This window comes from Dipodomys spectabilis, unplaced genomic scaffold, assembly GCF_019054845.1.
Source record: "Dipodomys spectabilis isolate Male_0828 unplaced genomic scaffold, ASM1905484v1 ptg000411l, whole genome shotgun sequence".
Lineage (NCBI taxonomy): Eukaryota > Metazoa > Chordata > Mammalia > Rodentia > Heteromyidae > Dipodomys > Dipodomys spectabilis.
In genome coordinates, this window is record NW_024871088.1 from 1,748,384 (window position 1) to 1,770,752 (window position 22,369).

Genomic DNA, 22,369 nt, shown 5'->3' on the forward strand with positions numbered 1-22,369 from the left:
TAGCTCTATGGTAAAATAAAATGGTATGGGTAAACACTCTAGATTTTATAGTACAGTTGTATATTAATTTGGTTTTAGGTAAAGGGAATTTGTAGGCAACTCCCAGTGTGTGCATACAGGTTCACTATGGTGAACCTGGAGTGGACAGTCACTTAGCCACAGCCACCCTGACAAAGCCAAATTGCCTTGTTTGGCCTGTTTTATTGGGACTGAAGAAGCAGGCCTGACTCAGCTTCCACCCACTATTTCCCATGCCTGGTAAAGTCCAAACTAGAAGTCGCAGAAGGAAGTATTTCCATTTCAAACATCTTAGCAAGGAGGAATTTTTTTAGCTTTTCTGTTGATGTTTTATTCTGTTTTCTCTTCCCATTTTATCACATCTTTATTTAATTATATCTTTTAAATATTTCATTGAATCTTTTCTTTCATCTTTCTTATTTTAGTCCCTTTTTAAATATTAATTTTACTTTCATGAATAAGTATCTTTTAGTATGTTTTGTATTATCTGTCCCCTTTTTCTCTATAGTATTGGTATTGTAGATGCTGTTATTTTATATTGGTCTTTACTGTATATTTGGTTTGCTTTTAGGTGGTTGATGTCACTGTTGGTTGTGTTCTCCCAAAGTAGTGTCAAGAATCAAGCTTTGAACTTTGAACATGTAAGGTGGTGGGCACTTTGGAACACCACAATGCCAGTTGGAGAAAATCTATAACATTCCTGTTCAAACCTAGGTAGACATATCAACATAAAGAACGGGAAAGAGTAGATGGCATTGATAAAAATATATTGTATTCATAAACTGCTTTGTTAAGTGGCAACTCCTTTGTACAACTACTTAAAGATAATAATAATAGTAATAAATAATTAAAATTAAATAAAATTAAAATTAAAAGGAGAGAGAAAAGTCCCATGTGACAACCTGGCTCTAAACAAGCACAGACTGGGGAGCCTGGAGACTCATTCTTGGGCTTTTATTCATTTAGCAACATAAAGAAAAATAAAACAACTGTTGTAGTCATCTCTCCCAGAAAGGAGGCCCTAACACAAGTCACTTCTGAATATTTTCAGACTTCACACTGCTGAGAAGTATGGAGGAGTAATCACAAATTGTACTTTATACACATCATTGTCTACAACGTAATTGTGAGAACTACCAGAGAGACCTCTCTTGCATGAGTCCTACAGATAAAGAAGGTTATTTGAATTCTGAGGTTTGACAGGTATCACAATCAAAAGTCACCCACTGCAGTCCAAGATGCCACTTGAAGCTGCTGTATACAATACACCAATATCACACGGCACATCATCAAGAAAAGGCTATTCTATAAAAAGACCAGACTTAAAGGTAAAAGAGATCTAACACATGTACAGATCTTACATGGAAATATAAGAAATATGAAAAAAAGGCAACAGTACTCCTCAGAAGTTCATTACTCAATTAACTGACTAAACATATTGAAAGAGATAGATGTTGGAAAATCAATTCAAAAGATGAGCAAATAAAAAATGGTTTTATTTTTGATAGTACTGAAGTATGAATTCAGGGCCTGCTGCTTGCTAGGCAAGTGCTCTACCCATAGGCATGCCTCAAGCCATTTTTGCACTGGTTATTTTGAGATAGTGTCTCACTTTTTGCATAAGTGAGGGCCTGGATCAAAGTCTTATTTAGCAGAGCGCTGGTGGCTTGTGCCTGTAATCCTAACTACCTAAGAGGCTGAGATCTGAGGATCACAGTTCAAAGCCAGTCTAGGCAGGAAAATCCATAAGTCTCTTATTTCCAATTAACCACCAGAAAACTGGAAGTGGTGCTGTGGCTCAAGTGGTAGAGCACTGGCCTTGTGCTGAAGAGCTCAGGGACAGCACCCAGGCCCAGAGTTCAAGCCCCATGACTAACAAAAAAAATTCCTATTTTAAGCTTCCCATTATAGCTAAGATACAAGTATCCAGCTATTGACTACGAAGGGGTTTCAGAGAGGGAATAAGTGGTAGAGAGTGAGGGAAGGGGTGACTTTGTCCAAAAAGAAATGTACTCATTACCTGACTGACGTATGTAACTGTACTTTGCCTTTATAATAACAATCGAAAAATAAAAATTAAAAAGGGGTCTCAAGTATATGCCTGGGCTGGCTTCAAACTGCAATCCTCCTGATCTCAGCCTCTCAAGTAACTAGAATTACAGATGTGAGCCATTTGTGCTCAGGCAAAATATAGTTGTATTATGTTTGTTGTTGTTGTTTTGGTGGTACTGGGGCTTGAAATCAGGGCCTCATGCTTGACAGGCAGGCACTCTACCCCCTGAGCCATGGCTTCAGTCTAGGTTTTTTTCTGATTATTTCAGAGATGGAATCTAGCAAATACCTGTGTTTTTTTTTTTTGTCCCTGAGCTGGCCTTGAATCATAACCACTACCACCCTTCCACAAATCTCAAGTCTCTGAATAGCTAGGATTACAGTAGTGAGCCATAGGTGCCTGCCCAAAGAATTGTTTAAAAATGATCAATAATAAATACAATAAATACAATAAATAGATACAAATATATAGCAAGTAAAACAAGCATAATATCCTGAATTTAAATCCTAATACTGCTAAAAATGAAAAAAAGGCAAATCAAAGTAAATTATTATCAAATTGAAGAGACAGCCTATAGGATGGGAGAAGGTATTTTCCAGCTAACCATTAAATAGAGGTTTAATATTCAGAATAAAGAGCTCTCAAAATTAAACAATAAAATAGCAAATAATCCAATTAATAAATGAGCAAATTAACTGTCCTTCTCAAAAGGAGAAAATACATTAAGAAAATTTCAAGATCCCTCATCAAATACAAAATGGAAATAAAAATGTAATTGAGAATGAAAATCAAGATGAAATTCTATCTTGTCCTAGTCAGAATAATCATAAACAACAACAACAAATAACAAATGCTGGTGTGTGGGTGAATGCACATATCTTTGATGTGTGCCTCTGTGTGTGTGTGTGTGTGTGTGTGTGTGTGTGTGTGTGTGTGTGTGTTAGGGTTAAAAACACTGTTTGAAGGAATGTAAATTAGTTGACAATATGGAAATAAGTATGAAAGTTCTTCAATAAACAAAATAGAACCAACATATGATCCTGCTACACTATACCTGTACATATATCACAGATCCATGTTTATAGCAGCACTAGTCATAATAGCCTATGGGATTCAATCTATGGAATCAATCTAGGTTAACAACTGATGGATATATGCATATATACATATACACATAGTGCAGTGTTAGTCATCCATAAAGAAGAACAAAATTATGTCATTTACAAAGTGATGAAATTGCAGATCATCATGTTTAAGCATAATAAGCCAGATTCAGGAAGATAAATATTACATGTTTTCTCTTAAAGGCAGAATCTAGACCTTAAAAATGACATGAATGTAAAAGAGAGACTGTTAGGATGGGAGAACTAGCAGGAGATATGAGGAAGAAAGGAGAGTATGATGAGTGGGCAAATATGATCAAAGTATTTTATAAGTAAGTATGGAAATAACATAATGAGCCAGGTGCCGGTGGCTCACACCTGTAATCCTTGCTACTCAAGATCTGAGGATCGGGGGCTGGGAAGGTGGCTCAGTGGTAGAGTGCTTGCCTTGCATGCCTGAGGCCCTGGGTTCGATTCCTCAGCACCACATAAGCAAAAAGAAAAAAGCCGGAAGTGGCGCTGTGGCTCAAGTGGTAGAGCGCTAGCCTTGAGCTGAAGAGCTGAGGGACAGCACCCAGGCCCCACGACCGGACCCCCCCCCCAAAAAAAAATCTGAGGATTGTAGTTCAAAGTCAGCCAGCACAGAAAAGTCCCTGAAAGACTCTTATCTCTGATAAACCACCAGAAACTAGAAGTGGAGCTGTTACTCAAGTGGTAGAGCACTAGCTCTTGAGCAAAAGAAGCTCAGGGACAGAGCCCAAGCTCACAGTTCAAGCCCCAGGACTGGCAAAAAGAAAGGAAAGCAAGCAAGCAAGCAAGCAAGCAAGCAAGAAAGAAAGAGGAGATGGGAGGGAGGAAGAGAAAGATAGAAAGGGAGGGAGGGAGTGAAGGAGAAAGGGAGGGAGGGAGCGAAAGAGAAAGGAAGGAAGGAAGGAAAAAAATAACATGATGAAAACCTATCAAAATTGTAACAAAAGAAAGTACTTAGAGGGGATGAATTTGATAAAAGCACATTATGTGCATGTATGGAACTATCAGTTTCAAACACCTTTGTACAATTAATACACATTAGTGATAAAGAGACAAAAAGGTCATTATATAGTAATAAAGAGGTTGGTTCATCAACAGGAGATAAATATAAATAGATATGCATCTAGTGCTGGATAAATATGTAAAGGAAATAACTATGTAAAGGAAATATTAAGGGATGTGAAGGAAGAGATAAGTTGTAATACAACAATATATTGCATACTAAAAAAAATACCAAAAGTATTCAATGTTCTCAACATTTTCCAGTCCTGGGTCTGGAACTCAGGTCCTGGGTGCTGTCTCTGAGCCTCTTTTGTACTCAAGACTACCACCTGAGCCACAACATCACTTCTTTTTCTGAGTAGTTTATTGGAGATAAGTCTCATGGACTTTACTGCTTGGGCTGGCTTCAAACTGCAATTCTCAGATCTCAGTCTCCTGAGTAGCTAGGATTACAGGCATGAGTCACTGGTGCCTGGCAAGAAGATAATTTTGTGAGGTAATAGATATATGAGTTTGTTTTATTTAGCCATTCCATGATGTACACATATGTCAAACCATCAAGTTATATAGCAATTTAAATCAAGTTATATAGCAATTTATTCATTAAGAATAAATATAAATTATGAAATACAACTAAAGCAGGAAATTTATAGCTTTAACAAGCTATATTACAAAACAAGTAGTATCTCAGGTCAACAACCTAAAATTCTAATTAAAATACTAGAAAAAAGATTAAATGAAACTCAAAGGAAACAAGAAAGAAAATAATATTATACTTGAACAGAAAAATAGAAGAAACTGTTTCTTTACAAAGTTTAAGCTAGATTTATCATGAATAATATGGAGATAATATTGACCAAAATCAATATTCAAAGTTGATACCTTATTAGCAATCATATAAAAATGAATACATTTTTAATAAAGTATCAAAAATATCTTCATGTTAACAAACTAGATAACAGAAAAATTCAAGAAATTCTTCAAAATAGCATGATAAAACAAACATAAGAATACATTCTTAAATAATATATCACTAGATGAGAAATTTATTTTGTAATAAAATATCTTCCTTCCCCTCAAAAATGCAGACCCAAGTGGCTTCACTTGTGAATTCCATAAAATATTAGAGAAGAAATAATACTAAGCCTTTAGAGACTCTCCCAGATAACAGAGAAAACATCTCATAATTCATAAGTTTAACATCCAAGGCCGATAGAGATAACAGGAAGAAAAAAAAACTGATGTACAACATTCCTCATAGTACAAATGCAATTTTTTTTTTTTTTTGGTCAGTCGTGGGACTGGAACTCTGGGCCTGGGCGCTGTCCCTCAGCTCTTCAGCTCAAGGCAGGCACTCTACCACTTGAGCCACAGCACCACTTCCGGTTTTCTAGTGGTTTATTGGAGATAAGAGTCTCACGGACTTTCCTGCCCGGGCTGGCTTTGAACCACGATCCTCATGAGATCTCAGCCTCCTGAGAGCTAGAATTACAGGTGTGAGCCACCGGCACCCAGCAACACATGCAAAATTTTTAACAAAAAAGATTGACCATCAAAATCCCAATGACATTCTTTACTGAGCGAAAGCAATACAAAAATTCATATAGAAGACCCCGAAATAACACCACATACTTAGTTACCTACTATTTGATAAGGGAGCCAAAGATATATGGTAGGAGAAAGATAGCCTCTTCAATAATTAGTGTTGGGAACTGGGCATCCATATGCAGAAAACGAAGTCATCATAAATTAATGTCACCATGAACTAATATCAACTCAAAGTGGATCAGAGACCTCTGTTAGACCTGAAACTTTGAAATTAATGCAAGAGGAAGTAGGATAGACAGGCATAAGCAGAAATTAAAAAAAAAAGTTTCCCAGGGATATAGCTGATAGGAAAGACTTGACTAATGGGATTACCTCAAAATAAAAGTTTCTGGAAGTGGTGCTGTGGCTCAAGTGGTAGAGCGCTCGCCTTGAGCTGAATTGCTGAGGGATAGCGCCCAGGCCCAGAATTCAAGCCCCACGGGGATGACAAAGAAAAAAAAAAAGAAGTTTCTGTACAGCAAAGAACATAGTTACTAAATTAGCTAGTAGATTGTGAGATCGTTACTAGCAATATATCTGACAAGGGCCTAATTTCCAAAATATACAAGGAGCTCAAGAAATTAACCTCTCCCAAAGCCAACAAACCAATCACTAAATGAGCAAATGTGTTAAGGAAAGAGTTCTCAGAAGAAGAGGGAAGAATGGCAAAGAAAATAAGAAGTAATTGTATTTCTATAACAACGAATACTTTTTAAATGAAATTATGTGAACACTTCCATTAAGAGAATAAAATATTGAATAAGAATAAATTTAACAAAACATGAAAGATTTTTATACTGAAAACTACAAAATATTCTATAAAATTAATTACATCTAATTATATTTAAATAGTCTGCATCTTTGTGGATAGAAGGCATTATAGGCAGAATGACAATTCTCCAACTGATATATAATCTCAGTTCAATTCTAAGACAAATTCTGTTAGCATGCAAATTTACAAGCTGATTACAAAATTTATACAAGATTTTTGGATAATAAAGTCAAATGACTTAGACTTCCAAAATTTAAAACTTAAAAAAATGCTTCCACTGACAGCACATAAAAAGGCTTTTAGTAAATATATACATCTATAGAGAGGGAGAGAGACAGAGACAGAGACAGAGAGGGAGGGAAGGAGAGAGAGAGGGAGAGTGACAAACAAGGTAAGGGTCATTGTATGGTAAAAGGATCCATTTATCAAGAAGATATTATAATTATAGATGTATATGTAACCAGACTTGATCTTAGAGATGAAGTTGAACGAGGAGGCACAAAGACATTATAGCTGCTGCCAGACAGTAAGCCATGATCTATCATACCTATTGAGAACTATGGAAGGATATACTAAAATAAAGAAAACTGGAGAAAGTATTTAGAAAGTTGTATTAAATGATAGAGACAAAATTACAGGTCAAGAGGCAGCCATGAAGAAAAACATTCTAGTTTGTAGTTTGGAAATTCCTCTATTACAAAACTTCATCATTGAAATATAACCAGTCTACCTAATGTGTTTATGTATAATCTCAGGTGATATCTCATCTTTGATTTCCTTTCCACGGGTCTCGAGGTATTTTTTTTTATTCTATCCCTCCTGGTCAGTTCATGGATTTTTCACTCAAGTAATTTGTGCTGAATCATTCAGAGGATTGTATTTTGTCATTCTAGTAGAGGTTTTCACATAGATTTAAAACCTATTGATTGGTAACAGGGTGTAACCAAACTGGCTGATTTGAGGCTTAGCAGAACTTTTGGAATACACATTAAAGTATACACACACACACACACACACACACACACACACACACACACACACACACACGCACACACACACACACGCACACACACAGGAGGTAGTAACACTCTATTATAGATCTTCAGAAGTATTGCTGCTTAAGCTCCCAATTCCATTCCAGTTGACATTTAGAGTTAGGGCACTATACTTGCAGAATCGGCAACAGAGTAACTACACTTCCCTGGGGATTCAGAAATTGATTACCTTTTTATGATTTTCAGAGATTTGGGCAGTCCTATTAATAAAGTGTGGTCAGAAGTAAAATCTTTATAGGGCCATAAGAACACATTTCTCAATGGGCACAGGTGGCTCACACCTGTAAATAGTAGGTACTTAGGAGGCTGATAAGAGGAGATAGTCCTGGCAGGAAAGTCTGTGAGACTCTTACCTCCAATAAACTACTAAAAATGCCAGAAGTAGAGTTGTGACTCAAGTGGTAGAGCACTAGTCTTGAGGAAAAAGAAGCTTAGGGACAGTGCCCAGGCCCTGAGCTCAAACCCCAGGACCTGAACAACAAAAAAAGAAAGAGAAAGAAAGGAAGAAAGAAAGAAAGGAGAAAGAGAAAGAAAGAAAGGAGAAAGAGAAAGAAAGAGAGAAAGAAAGAAAAGAAAGGAAGAAAGAAAGGAAGGAAGAAAGGAAGGAAGAAAGAAAGGGAGGAAGAAAGGAAAGAAGAACATTTCTCAAATGGAAACCAGGAAATCTATCATCTCATGTCAAAAACTTGGAAGAAAATGGCATGGATTTATTCTTAAAAAAATGATGGTCGGGGCTGGGAAGGTGGCTCAGTGGTAGAGCGCTTGCCTTGCATGCCTGAGGCCCTGGGTTCGATTCCTCAGCACCACATAAGCAAAAAGAAAAAAGCCGGAAGTGGCGCTGTGGCTCAAGTGGTAGAGCGCTAGCCTTGAGCTGAAGAGCTGAGGGACAGCGCCCAGGCCCAGAGTTCAGGCCCCACAACCGGACCCAAAAAAAAAAAAAAAAATGATGGTCCTCTCAAATCCATTTCTGGTGAAAGAGCACTGAATCATCCACATTTTGATGATTTGGACAATCAGATTAGGAAGATGTAGTTTTCTGATAAAAAGTTTCCATATTAGGGATGGGAAGGGGAAACAAAGGAGGAGGCTACAATGCTTGATTAGAAATGTACTCATTATCTTGCCCATGTAACCCCTCTGTACAGTATTTTCACAATAAAAAATGAATAAAAATTAAAAAAGTTTCCATATTATTCAAGGATGGATCACTGTATTTCCCATTGACTCTCTGTTTTATACATGTTTCTTTTTTTATTGTAAAATTTAAACTGTACTTTACCTTCTGATTTCAAAGCTATAACTTAAAAGAGAAAACACTATATGAATTTAAATACAATTCTGTATATTATATTATTATATTATATATTACTGTGACAGCTATTTGTTACTATAATAAAATTCTATAATAAACAAAAAATAAAAATAAGAAATAAATATAATAAAATACTATAATAAAACTATATATAAAATTATATACAACCAGATAGACACCAGTGACCACACCTATAATACTGGCTATTCAGGACACTGAGATCGTAGGATCATAGTTTGAAGCCAGCTCAGACAGGAAAGTCCATGAGACTCATCTCCAATTAACCATCAAAAAGCTAGAAGTGGAGCTGTGGTTCAAGTGGTAGAGCATTAGCCCTGAGCAAAAACAAAACAAAAAGATAGTGCCTAGACCCTGAATTCACTGAATCAGATAAATATACAGAGCAAATATAAACAGAACTGATTTACTGAAATACAATAATAATAGAGTACTTCAACAACCCACTTTCAGTAATGCTCAGACAATCCAAACAGAAAATCAGTAAAGAAACAGTGGGCCTGAAGTACATTTTAGATTAATGGACTTGACAGACATACAGAACATTCTGGCCAATAGTTGCAAAATACAAATTCTTCTCAAACATACATGGAACATTCTCGATGATAGTTCATATTTTCGGACACAAAAGAAGTCATAAATTCTTTTCTGACCACAATGGTATGAAAGAAGAAATCAATTAACATGAAGAAATTCATGAAATTCACTAATACACAGAAATTAAATGTTCTTCCAAACCAATGGTTTAAAGAAATTAAAAGGGAAACTTAAAAGCATCTTGAGATAAAATTGAAAGAAAAATATCAAAGCTTAAGAAATGCAACAAAAGTAGTTCTAAGAATCTTAAATTTAATCTCTACATAAAAAAAGATCTCAAATAAATATTCTGATGTTATACATCATTAATGATGATGTAGAGCAGCTACAGCCATCTGATTCTTGACCAAGTTACAAAAAAAAACCAACAACAACATACATTAGAGAAAAGACAGCCTCTTGCATGCAAGGCAAACACTCTACCACTAAGTCACATTCTCAGCCCCACAATTCCTGAATGGGACTCCAATAGCTCAGAAAATAAGAATTGATAAATGGATTTCATCAAATTTAAAACCTACTATGTTGTTCATCTGACAAGGTTTTTAATATCCAGAATATATAAAGAACAAAAAGAATGCTAATTAATAAGGTGGCAAATTAATTGAATAGATAATTCAAATGGGCAAATGGACTGAACAAATAACCAATAAATAAAAAAAAATTTAAGTTCAACCTCTTTGGTCATCAAGGAAATACAGAGCAAAACTACATTGGATCAGGCATGGTGGATCAAAACCATAATCCTAGTTACTTAGAAAGTGGAGATCAGGAGTCATAGTCTGAGGCATAAAACATGTTCATGAAACTCTGTCTCAATCAATGGCTGGGCATGGGGGGCATGCCCATGTCATCCCAAGCAATGGGGGAGGCACAATGGCTGTATACAGTTCATGCATTTGTCATTCAAGCAGCAAAAGGAAGCACAAATAGGAAGATTGCATAAAATGAGACCCTATCTTGAACTAATCAATGCAAAAATGAGCTGGCAGAGTTGCTCAAGTGGTAGAGTGCTTACTTAGCAAGAACAAGCCACTGAGATCAAACCCCAACACACACACACACACACAACACCCAACTGTACAGTGAGACTATCTCTCATACCCTACTGCATCCAGAGAGAACAGTCATGATCAAGAAAGCAAACAACAGTGACTTCTGGCCAGGAGGCTGGAGAAAATGTGTTGGTAGTGGGGAGGACCTATAGATTCTGTTGTTAAATTAGTTCAGCCTCTATGGAAATCAGTATGAGGGGTCCTCATAAAGCTAAAAGTAGAACTGCAAAGATCTAGCTAAAACATTAATGAGCATTCTACCTGAAGGAATTAAAAATAACATTCAATAGAGATATCTGAATACTCATGTTTACTGCAGTGCTCATTAGTGAATGAATGGATAAAGAAAATGAAGTTTTATTCAGCCATGAAGAAACAAAATCATGCCATTTGCAGGAAAGCAGATGGAACTGGAGATCATTTTGTTAGGTGAAATAAGCCAAAATCACATACTTTTCTCACATATGTAGTCTAAAGAATACATGTAAGTAGCTGAACACTGGTGGTTCATTCCTGTAATCCTAGCTACCCAGGAGGCTGATATCTGAGAATTGCAGTTTGAACCCAGCCTGGGTAAGAAAGTTTTGAGACTCATCTCCAATGAACCACTGAAAATCTGAAACTAGAGCTGTGGTTCAAGTGACAGAGTGCTAGCCTTGAGCAAAAAAGCTAAAGGATAGCACCCAGGCCTTGAGTTCAGACCCTAGGACCAACATATACACAAAAATACATGTAAGTAGAACTATTAGCATTGTGGAAGGTGAACAGTGGGAAGGTGGAAAATAGTAAAGAATAAGTGTGGGTTGGAAGTGGAACTGTGAACAAAGTAGTAGAGCATTAGCTTTGAACAAAGGAGCTCAGGGACAGTGCCCAGTCCCCAAGTTCAAGCCCCACAAACACCAACAACAAATAAGTATGGGTAATGAGGGTGGTGAGTAGGACCAAGTAAATATATGTGTGTGTGCATGTATGTGTTATATACATGCATGAAAATGCCATAATAAAACCCTCTCTTGTACAATTAATATACACTAGTAAAAATACTCCAACTATAATTTCATTAAGAGTATATCAATCATGAAAACAGTAACTCCTCAGTATATCACCTTAATAATAACAATAAAAATTAAAAATATTTTCTATATTATTTTATTTAACTCTATAATGTATTTTAATGATCATATACAATTCTTTTGTATGACTATGGCAGAAAAGACTGAACTATCCACTTAATTGACATTGAAGATATTTCCATATTTTCCTTTTAGACAATGCTGCAAGAAAAAAAATTCAGTACCCAAGTACTAAATTATCTAGAATGTCAAATATGATCTGACAATAAATAGAAGAAAAGGGGAAAAGGAGCATATGGGGCTCTTTTTGTGAACCAAGATGGAGCAACCAGTGGAGAGGATCATTATTACTATTATTTGTGTGTGTGTGTGTGTGTGTGTGTGTGTGTGTGTGCGTGCACGCACGTGCACGTGTATGTGTGTATGTGTGTGCTAGTCCTAGGGCTTAAACTCAGAGCCTGGGTGTTTTTTTCCTCAAGACTAATGCTCTACCACTTGAGCCAAAGCTCCCATTTCCAGATTTTTGGTGGTTAATTGGAGATAAGAGTCTCACAGGCTTTCCTGCCCCAGCTGGCTTTGAACTGTGATCCTCAGATTTCAACTTCCTGAGCAGTCAGTACAGGCATGAGCCACTGGCACTCAGCTGGATCATTATTTTTAAAAACAGCTTTATTGAGATATATCCTACTATTTTCTATTGGTAGATTGCAGAATGAATGTAGAAGATAGACTGAACACATAGCTGGAAAGGTAGACATAGTAAACTGAGCTCAGAGAGACAAATGGCAAATGTTTTTTCTCATATGTGGAAGCCAGATCTAGTATACACTGGAACATGGTATATTTTACAGGACTCTAGGCATGCACACACAGTGAGACCAAAGGAAGATATTCTTAAGAGAGGAACACAAAGGCACAATGCCTATGTGCATCTGATTATATAAAATTAATCAAAATTAACTCCAGAAATGGAAAGAAGAGGTTTTTTCCTTTCATGCTGTGTTTTCTTATCTCTAGGTATTGTTTATTCATTTATCTGACTTTGGGTGTGTAAGGGGGCACAGAAATGGAGGGACAAAAGGTGAACAAGTAGAGCAGTGATATTCACTAGACACTATATTGAAAATGACCTATAAGCCAGGTGCCAGTGGCTCACACCTGTAATCCTAGCTAATCAGGAGGCTGAGATCTGAGGATCATAGTTCAAAATCAGCCTGGGCAGGAAAGGCTGTGAAATTCTTATCTCCAATAAACCACCAGAAAACCGGAAGTAGCACTGTGGCCCAAGTGGTAGAATGCACACATTGAGCTGAATAGCTGAGGGATAGTGCTCAGGCCCAGAGTTCAAGTCCCATGACTGACCAAAAAAAAAAAAAAAAAAGACCTATACAACTGTTTGCAGGAATGGGAGGGAAAAACTGGGAGAGAGTGAAGGAAGAAATGACATTGTCCAAAAAGAAATGCACTCTCTACTTGATTTATGTAACTGTAACCCCCCTGCATATCACCTTTATAATAACAAAAGAATGAAAAAAAAAGCAAGGTAGACATGAGCCAGGTAATGAGAGGCACTGAATAATTTTCCTTGTAGGGCCTTGGAAAGCATGACTGTAAGAAATTAAGTGACTCTTAGGTATTTTATTTTTTGTGGGGCTATTAAAAAGAGGGTTGCTTTCCTAAGTTCAGCCATGCTCTTTTCATTATTGGCATACAGGAAAGCCATTGATTTCTGAGGGTTAATTTTATACTTTGCCAAAGTTTCCGATCAGCTTGAGTAACTTGGGAGTGGAGTCCATGGGGGTTCTTTAAATACAAGATCATGTCATCTGCAAAGAGGGAGAGTTTTACTTCATCTTTCCCTATTTGGATGCCCTTTATGTTTGCATCTTGTCTTATTGCCCTAGCTAGGCATTCTAATACTAAATTGACAGGGAGTGGAGAGAGCAGACATCCTTGTCTCATTCCTGAATTTAGAGGAAATGGCTTTAGCTTTTTGCCATTAAGTATAATGCTGGCTGTAGGTTTGTCATATACAGCCTTTATTATATTGAGGAATGTTCCATGGATTCCTAGTTTTTCCAGAGCTTTCATCATAAAGGGGTGTTGGATCTTGTCAATGCTTTTTCTATATCTACTGAGATAATCGTGTGGTTCTTATCTTTGCTCTTGTTGATGTGATGTATTATATGAATTGATTTGTGTATATTGAACCAGCTTTGCATCCCTGAAATGAATCCTGTTTGATCATAGTGTATGGTTTTCTGATCCTTTCATCTACTGAGAGGCATCTGGGTTGGTTCCATATCTTAGCCATGGTAAATAATGCTGCATTGAGATTCCACCTCACCTCAGTTAGAATGGCTATAATCAAGAAATCTAATAACAACTCATGCTGGAGGGGATATAGCCAAAAGGGAACCCTACTGCAATGTTGGTGGGAGTGTAAACTTGTTCAACCACTTTGGAAGGCAGTATGGAGGTTCCTCAAAAGACTCCACATAGAGCTCCCCTATGACCCAGCAATTCCTGTTTTGGGCATTTACCCAAATGATCACAAACAAGGCCATACTAAAGCTACCAGCACAACTATGTTTATCACAGCATTATTCACCATAGCTAAGATATGGAACCAACCCAGATGCCCCTCAGTAGATGAATGGATCAAGAAAATGTGACACACACACACACACACACACACACACACACACACACACACACACACACACACACACACACACACAATGGAATTCAATGCCTCCATGAGAAAGAATGGCACCGTCCCATTTGTTAGAAAATGGAAAGACTTGGAAAAAATTATATTAAGTTAAATAAGCCAGACACAAAGAAACATAGGTCCCATGGTTTCCCTTACTTGCAATAACTAGTATATGTCTAGGACAAGCAGAAAAGGTCAAAAGCTATGTACATATGCCCATATAAGATGACACTAAGTGAAATGAACCCCAAGATAGGGACACAAGTGGTTTTATCTTTCTTGCTGTTGTTTTTAATGTATTTATAATGTACCATGTGTTTTTTTTTGTTTCTTTTGTATGTTCTTCCATGGTATGATCCCTATTGTCACTGTATTTGATTCCGGTGTCCTGCATCTTGTATATACATTTTTCTAATTTGGGGAGGGGAAAGGAAATAACAAAATGCTGACATAAGGATACAGGTTGACCATTTTACCAATGCAATGTACAAGACACTATGTTGAAAATGAACTTTACAGGCTGGGAAGGTGGCTCAGTGATAGAATGCTTGCCTTGCATGCATGAGGTCCTGGGTTCAATTCCTCAGCACCACATAAGCAGAAAAAGTCAGAAGTGACTCTATGGCTCAACTGGTAGAGTGCTAGCCTTGAGCTGACAGAGTTCAGGCCCCACCACCGACAAAAAAAGAAAGAAAAGAAAAAGAAAATGAACTTTACAACTTCAGGGGAGGGGGGAGGCAGGAGTTGCGGAGGGGGAAGGGAAGGGATGGTAAGGGATAAACAAAGGAGGAGGTAACAGTGCTCCATAGGAAATGTATTCATTACCTTACTCATAACTGTAAGCCCTCTGCAGTATCTTTACAATAAAAATATATACAGAAAAAAAGGAGAAATCAAGCGACTTTCAAGTAAGTAAGTAAGAAATAGTGCTGGAGAGGGACTTCCAGAATTGCAAGGTACAAATCCTTTCTCTAAAAGCAGAAAAAAAAATGAAGAAATATTAAAATAGTTCTTTCAGAGACATTGACTAGGGCTTATAAAATTGAAAAGTGTAAATTTGAGGAAAAATATTAAAATTCAGTGAAAAGAATGAGTTCTGTGATATTGTTAGTATTGGACCATTCCCATCCTACTCTGGGCTCCATGGCACAGAAACCACCAGGAACAACAGTGGAGGAGGATGACCAAGTAGTTTTAAGCCTTAAGAAAAACATGCCAAGGGGCATAAAACAACAACAATAACAACAACAACACCTGCTAGCATTCTTCATAGTAATCAAGTGAGGAAGGCCAACATCATAGCTGCCAGAAGTTGTATTATTATTTGAAGCAAGTAAGACACCAGCCAAAATGTCACAAGGAAATCTATGGAATTAGAAAGCTACACTAGGCTGTACTAAGGTATCACATATTACTAGGTTTCTGTATGTTTGTGCACGTGCTCAAGAGAAACTAGAAAGAGCCTCCATTTTTACTTGTACCTAGTTAAATGTAAGGTTTTATATCTACAAAATGAATAGCAAGGGAATATTTCTAAGGTGCTTTAATCTTGAATGTGCATTTCTGCACATAAATACCCTCAGCAAAGGGGGTTTAAACACAATATTTGAGCAATCATCAGATGATCTCTAAGACATGCCCTGGATAGGTCCCAGGAAGCCAAATAAACATTTTCTCTTTATTAAAAAAATTAGAAGCTGGGCATCAGTGGCTCACACCTATAATCCTAGCTACTCAGGAGGCTGAGATCTGAGGATTGTGGTTCAAAGGCAGCCCAGGCAGGAAAGTCTGTGAGACTCTTACCTCCAATAAATCACCAGAAAACCAGAAGTGGCGCTGTGGCTCAAGTGGTAGAGCACTCACCTTGAGCTGAAGAACTGAGGGATAGTGCCCAGTCCCAGAGTTCAAGCCCCACGATTGACAAAAAAAGATAAGGAAGGAAAAGACTTTAAAAACTAGGTAGAGGCATCAGTAGCCACACACCAGAAGACAGTAGAACAACAAACTGCTGAAAGAATAAGCAAAACCAAGAATTTTATACCCATAAAAGCAATTCTTCAAGAAAGAAGGTAAAATAAATTCCACAATATACAAAGACTGAGAAAATTCATTGCTAACAGACCTAACCTACAAAAATACTAAAAATTCCTTGGGCAAACAGGAAATAAGACTAGATAATAAATTGAATACACAGGAAGAAATAAAAAGAATAAACTTAATTATGTAGGAAAACATAAATATATACATTTTTTACATTTTATTTTAAAGGACATCTATATAAAACTTTAAAAACAATTTTTCCTATGCTCTAAAATTACATTATTATTCATCTAAAGTAGATTTTTTGTAATTGATATACATTTTGCAATCCTCAGAGCAATCAATAAATATATACCCAAAATTATAGCAAAAACATGTAAAGGGTTTAAAATATGCACAGAAAATAGCTGTGCAACATAAAAGAAGGAAGAATAAAAGAGAAGCAGAGGTATAAAAATGTCTAGAGACATTTAAACAGAAATTAATAGGAAAAAGTCAAGCCTGGCTCAGTGGCTCAAGACTATAAATACTAGCTACTTGGAAGATGGAGATCAAGGGATCATGATTTGATGCCAGCATGATCAGAAAAGTTTATAAGACCCTATCTCAGACAATGCTGGATATGGTTGCTTGTGCCTGTTATCCCAGCTATGGGGAAGCACAATAGCTATGAACGTGGCATGCACCTGTCATCCTCATTGAGATGTGGAAGCAAGCATACACAGAAGGCTCACAGCCCAGGTCCATCTAGGCAAAAAGCAAGACCCTACCTTGAAACTAACAAGGGCAAAAAGGGGCTGAAGGCAGACCTCAAGTGGTACAGCACCTGCCTAGCAATCTGTGAGGTCCTGAGTTCAATCCCCAGTACTACTGATGTAAATCCAATGTATACTGAATTAGTAAACGTGAATAGGTTAAACAGTCCAACACACAAAGACCAATTGAATTTGGATAAAACAACAGACTCCAAGGTTATGCCATGTATGTGCCTTGTATCAGATATAATGGTGCCTACTGGCTACAAGAAAGATAAAAGATAAAAATTACATAACAAAAAATGAACCATAAGACAGTTGGGTATTTAATATCAGTAAAATAAACTTTGAATGTAACTAGAGAAAAATGGCATTTTATAGTGATGATAGGGACAATTCATCATGCAGATATAATTATTAACATAAATGCAGCAAGACAATAGAATACAACCCATTCTGTCATCAATGAAGACAAATACATCATAAGAAAACTACAGTCCAATATCCTCTGTGAATATAGATACAAAATTTCTCAGCAAAAAATTACCAAATCAAATTCACCAAAATAAAAACAGAAAAGAATCATACACCACAGCCAAAAGGGACTTATTCCAAGAACACAGGTTGATTTAACACTTCCAATTCAATGTGATATATCAGAGTATATTGGCTAATACTGTATTGTATATAATAAAGAAGAAAACACATGATAATATTGTATATAATAAAGAAAAATACATGATAATTTAGTAAATGCAGAAAAAGTATGTGATAAAAATCTAGCCCTCACTCATGATAAAAATTCAACCAATTAGTAAAAGAACTTCCTGAAACTGATGAAGAACATCTATAAAAAAAACTGGGAGAGAATGAAGGAAAAGGTAACATTGTCCAAAAAGAAATTTACTCCTTATAGGATTTATACAAATGTAACTCTTCCATACATCACCTTTATAATAACAATTAAACATAAGCTGGGTGTAGTGGCTCATGTCTGTAACCCAAGCTACTCAGGAGGCTGAGATCTGAGGATCACAAGTTTGAAGCCACCCTCAGCAAAAAGTCCATGAAAGTCTTACACCTAATTAACCACTCAAAAATGGGAAGTGGTCCTGTGGCTCAAGTGATAGAGAGCCTTGAGCACAAAGAGGCCCAGCACCCAGGTCCTGAGTCCAAGCCCCACAACTGACAAAAAAATTATATATGTTTAAAAAGTATCTCTTTTTTGCTGTTTTTAATGTACTAAGTGACCTTTTAGGTTGTTTTTTTTTTTTTTTTTTGTGGGTCATGGGTCTTGAACTCTGGTCCTGGGCACCGTCGCTCAGCTCTACAGCTCAAGGCGAGCGCTCTACCACTTGAGCCACAGTGTCACTTCCAATTTTCTGGTGGTTTATTGGAGATAAGAGTCTCATGGACTTTCTTGCCCAGGCTGGCTTTGAACCTCGATCCTCAGATCTCAGCCTCCTGAGTAGCTAGGATTACAGGCATGAGCCACTGGTGCCCAGCTTGTGACTATTTTTTGTTTCTTTTGTATATTCTTCCCCCATGGTATAACCCCTGTTCTCACTGTATTTGATTCCCATGCCCGCATCTTGTATATACATTTTTCTAATTTGGGGAGGGGAAGGGAAATAACAAAATGCTGAAACAAGGATACAGTTTGACCCATTGTAACAATGAGATGTACAAGACACTATGTTGAAAACGAACTTTACAACTTTACAGGGAGAGGGGAGGGAGGGATGGGAAATGGGGAGGGAAGGGATTGTAGGGGAAAAACCCAATGCTGGAGAGGAAATGTACTCATTACCTTACCCATGTAACTGTAACCCCTCTGTCCAGTATCTTTACAATAAAAATACTTTAAAAATACCTATAATGCATCTATTATCATATTTAATGAAAGATGAGGAACAAAATGAATATGTTAGTTTTGCCACATCTATCATTTAACTGGAGATTCTAGATGGAAGAATAAAAACATAAAAGGTATCCAGATGTAGTAGGGGTAGGAGGAATTTGTAGTAAAACTCTGATGTAATTGTGTATGAGAAAAGTCCTATGAAATATATCAATACACACACAATTAATTAATCAAGTAAACAGCTCAATTTATAAACAGGTGTAATAGTGTCAAAGATTTCTTGAAAGAACATACACAAATAGCCAATAAAGCACATGAAAGAATATTGAATTAGCCATAAGGCAACTACAAATCTAAATCCCAATGAGACAGTAGTTTATACCCACAAGGAGAGTTAGAATTTTTGGAAAGGGAAAATAACAAGTGCAGATGAGGTTGTGAAGAAATTACAATCCCATTTTGTTAATGGTTCCTGTAAATGTAGTAAAAGTAAAATAGTGCAGCCCTCTTAGAAAACAGCTTGGCTAAAGATTAAACATAGTCACAATATTTCCAAGAAATTCCACTCGTATGCATGCATCTACCCAAAATAACTGAAAACACAGGTCCACTCAAAAACATCTACGTAGACTTTCATAATAGCTTTATTCACAGTAACTAAAGTAACAATCCACAGGTCAGTGAACTGATGAAGGAATAAACAAAATGTGGTCTAGCCATATAATGGTAAATCATTCATCTGTGAAACAACTTAAGCTCCGATTCGTGCTACAACATGAGTGACCCCTGGAAACGTACATGTAAGAATCTAGACAGAAAAGGCCACACACTGGATGACTCCATTTGCATACTATGTCTAGGACAGATAAACCCATGAGAAAGAAAGCAAGTTAAAGTTGCCTACTGCTGGGTAGTAACAAAGATGGACTGCAAACAGACAAGGGAAATGTCATTTAAGTGATGGAAATGCCTAGAGTTGCATTGCTGCGAGGGTTGCCCCGCTTGATGAATGTACTAAAAGCCCTTGTGATGTACACTAAAAACAAGCCAACTTTATAGACTGCAAATTATGTCTCAAGGAAAATATGAAGTCCCAGGAATGGGAAAACTCCTCCCTTTGATAATTTATTAGGGACCACCATCCAGAGCTCATTGGGCTATTATTTGATGCTGTCGTGGCCATGGTAATGGCAGCAGTGATGTAGGAGTGGTGGTTTTCCATCATGGTACATCATAGTACAGAGTAGGCATTCACTGAAAGTCTGAAGTAAGTAAAGTATGATAGATAGAGAATAGAAGAGTAAACTAAAAATACAACTAACAAAGCAGTCACCAGGTCCTGCCAATCAGTCCTAAACTCATCCTCTAGGTTAGTTCAGCAGAGGTCCAGCACAATTTCCCTTGATATCATTTGAAAAATCGTCAAGTACTTCTCTCACTCAGAACACCTCCTTCCTTTTCAGCCACTCTTTGCCTGGAACCTGCAGGAGTGTCACAGGCTGGGTTTTCCTACCCCTCTTCTCCTACAACCAGGACAATGGAAGGCTCATGTACAACCCATATGAGCACAGTGCTGTAGAAAGAGGGCCACAGTGGCACCCACTTGGTGGTACTGTGTTCAGTTTGGCTTCAAAGCAGGAAGTGTCACTTCCCACCAAGGAGGTTTATTGGTCCAGAGGTTCTTGCTGCCAGCTCTGGCAGGCAGAAAACATGGCTGCTGGAAATACTGGAGACACTGAAGGATCAGTCTGGATATTTTACAGCCATTCCCAGAGTTGACCAGCAAAAATACAGAAGCAATCCTGGATTCTGATACAGATACCAAGACAAATTTGACCCAGTCCACACTTCTAAGAAATAACAAGTAGCAGGAACACACTGAAGAAGGCCCAGGACTCTATCATTTCAGTGAACATTCCCTTCATCACACTGATTATGAAGGTACAATTGTTTAATTGTTTTGCTAAATAGTCATATTCACCAAAGTATTTTGTACCACATATGGTTGTCATTATCATTACCATCACTTCCTTAATGAGGAACTGGAAGCTGATATCAAAATATTGGATCATATGTTTTGTACTTTTTTTGTATCTTTATAGTTAATTAATATAAAATCAACTGTATATGTTTTTGGTATAGTGTTCCCTAACATGGGCCATGACAAGCTAAGAAGCAACTGTGAAAGATCACTGTGTGAGAATGGATTGTGGAAATGTTTGTAAAATTGAGAGCACATTTTTTTCATTCTGTGAAATTATTCAACATTTTTCATCATGATACTTTTATTAGCCATGGGCCATGTTATTCAGCAGAACATTCTGAGAAATCACCTAATTGTAATTGTTAATAGTAAAGTGTTCACATTATTTGGAGTCAGTAATCAACTGAGGCAGTAAATGTATGTGGCTTCCTAATCTAATGTCCCCAAAGCAGTATTCAGCCACTCCCTAGGCAGTCTTGCTCTCCAAGAGCAAAAGGTAAAACCTGGACAGAGAGCATTATTAGAGAAGGGATCAAAAGAAGGCAGAGCTGCAAGGTCTTGCAGAAACAGATGTCCCTCTTCCACTCAATAGCTGAGCAAAGTGAAGCATGCTGAAATCGAGACACTGAGTGACAGATCTAGAGCTTGAAGGTCTGATCGAGTTTTAAACAATGCACACTGGGTGTCATTTCCAACCCCAGCTTGCTCTAGCTTTTCCTGGGCGCTAGGCCCAATTGTTCTCGCTAGGTGAACCCAGTCATGCAACTGAGAGCTTGGCGTTAAAGCTGGAGCGTCCTTCTTCTCGGCCTGGATTAGGGTAAGTACCACTACCAAGGCACCAAGCAGCCAGGTGGGAATCACCACTGCCTCCGCCACCCACTGCAGCGAGCCTGAAAACGTGAGGCAGACCATAAAGGCCCAAGTCTAGCCACACATTAACCCCTACCCGACCCGAGAAGCGGGACCTACCTGTATAGCTGGTGGCGACTCCGAATTCTGAAATGCAAATAAGAAAGGCCTTTGGATCCAGCCTTACACGGGCTTTGCTTTGTTACGCCCCTCCCCCGCCCCAAATGGTCGGTTCTGTACTCCCCTCCCCCCAAGTCCAGCAAATCTCCTCTCAAGCCTCTAGGCCCCGCCCCACCCCTTCCGTGGGGCTGAGTGATTTGTAGGCGAGCAAAGTTTGCTGAGGGAGCTCTTATTCCTTAAAGGCTTCGGTCCTGAAGTTTTATGTTGGTGTTTCTTAGTCGCCTTCTTGGAACCGATTTTGAGGAACAAGTTTAAGGAAGAGAAAAGAGGCTTATGGTGCGTGTAAAGCTCGAATTGGTTGGTTGT

The 22,369-nt window shown here is 37.6% G+C and overlaps 1 protein-coding gene and 1 pseudogene across 2 annotated transcripts in view; one reads left to right on the forward strand and one right to left on the reverse strand.

Moving 5' to 3' along the window:
- Tmlhe (trimethyllysine hydroxylase, epsilon) overlaps positions 1-22,120 on the reverse strand; it is a 64,841-nt gene extending 42,721 nt beyond the window's left edge. For both annotated transcript variants that reach the window (XM_042667555.1, XM_042667554.1), the window contains exon 1: positions 22,004-22,120. The gene's annotated coding sequence lies outside the window, so the exon portion shown is untranslated. The remainder of the gene's footprint in view (positions 1-22,003) is intronic.
- LOC122097046 lies at positions 7,044-8,345 on the forward strand (annotated as a pseudogene).
- Positions 22,121-22,369: the final 249 nt, after the last annotated feature.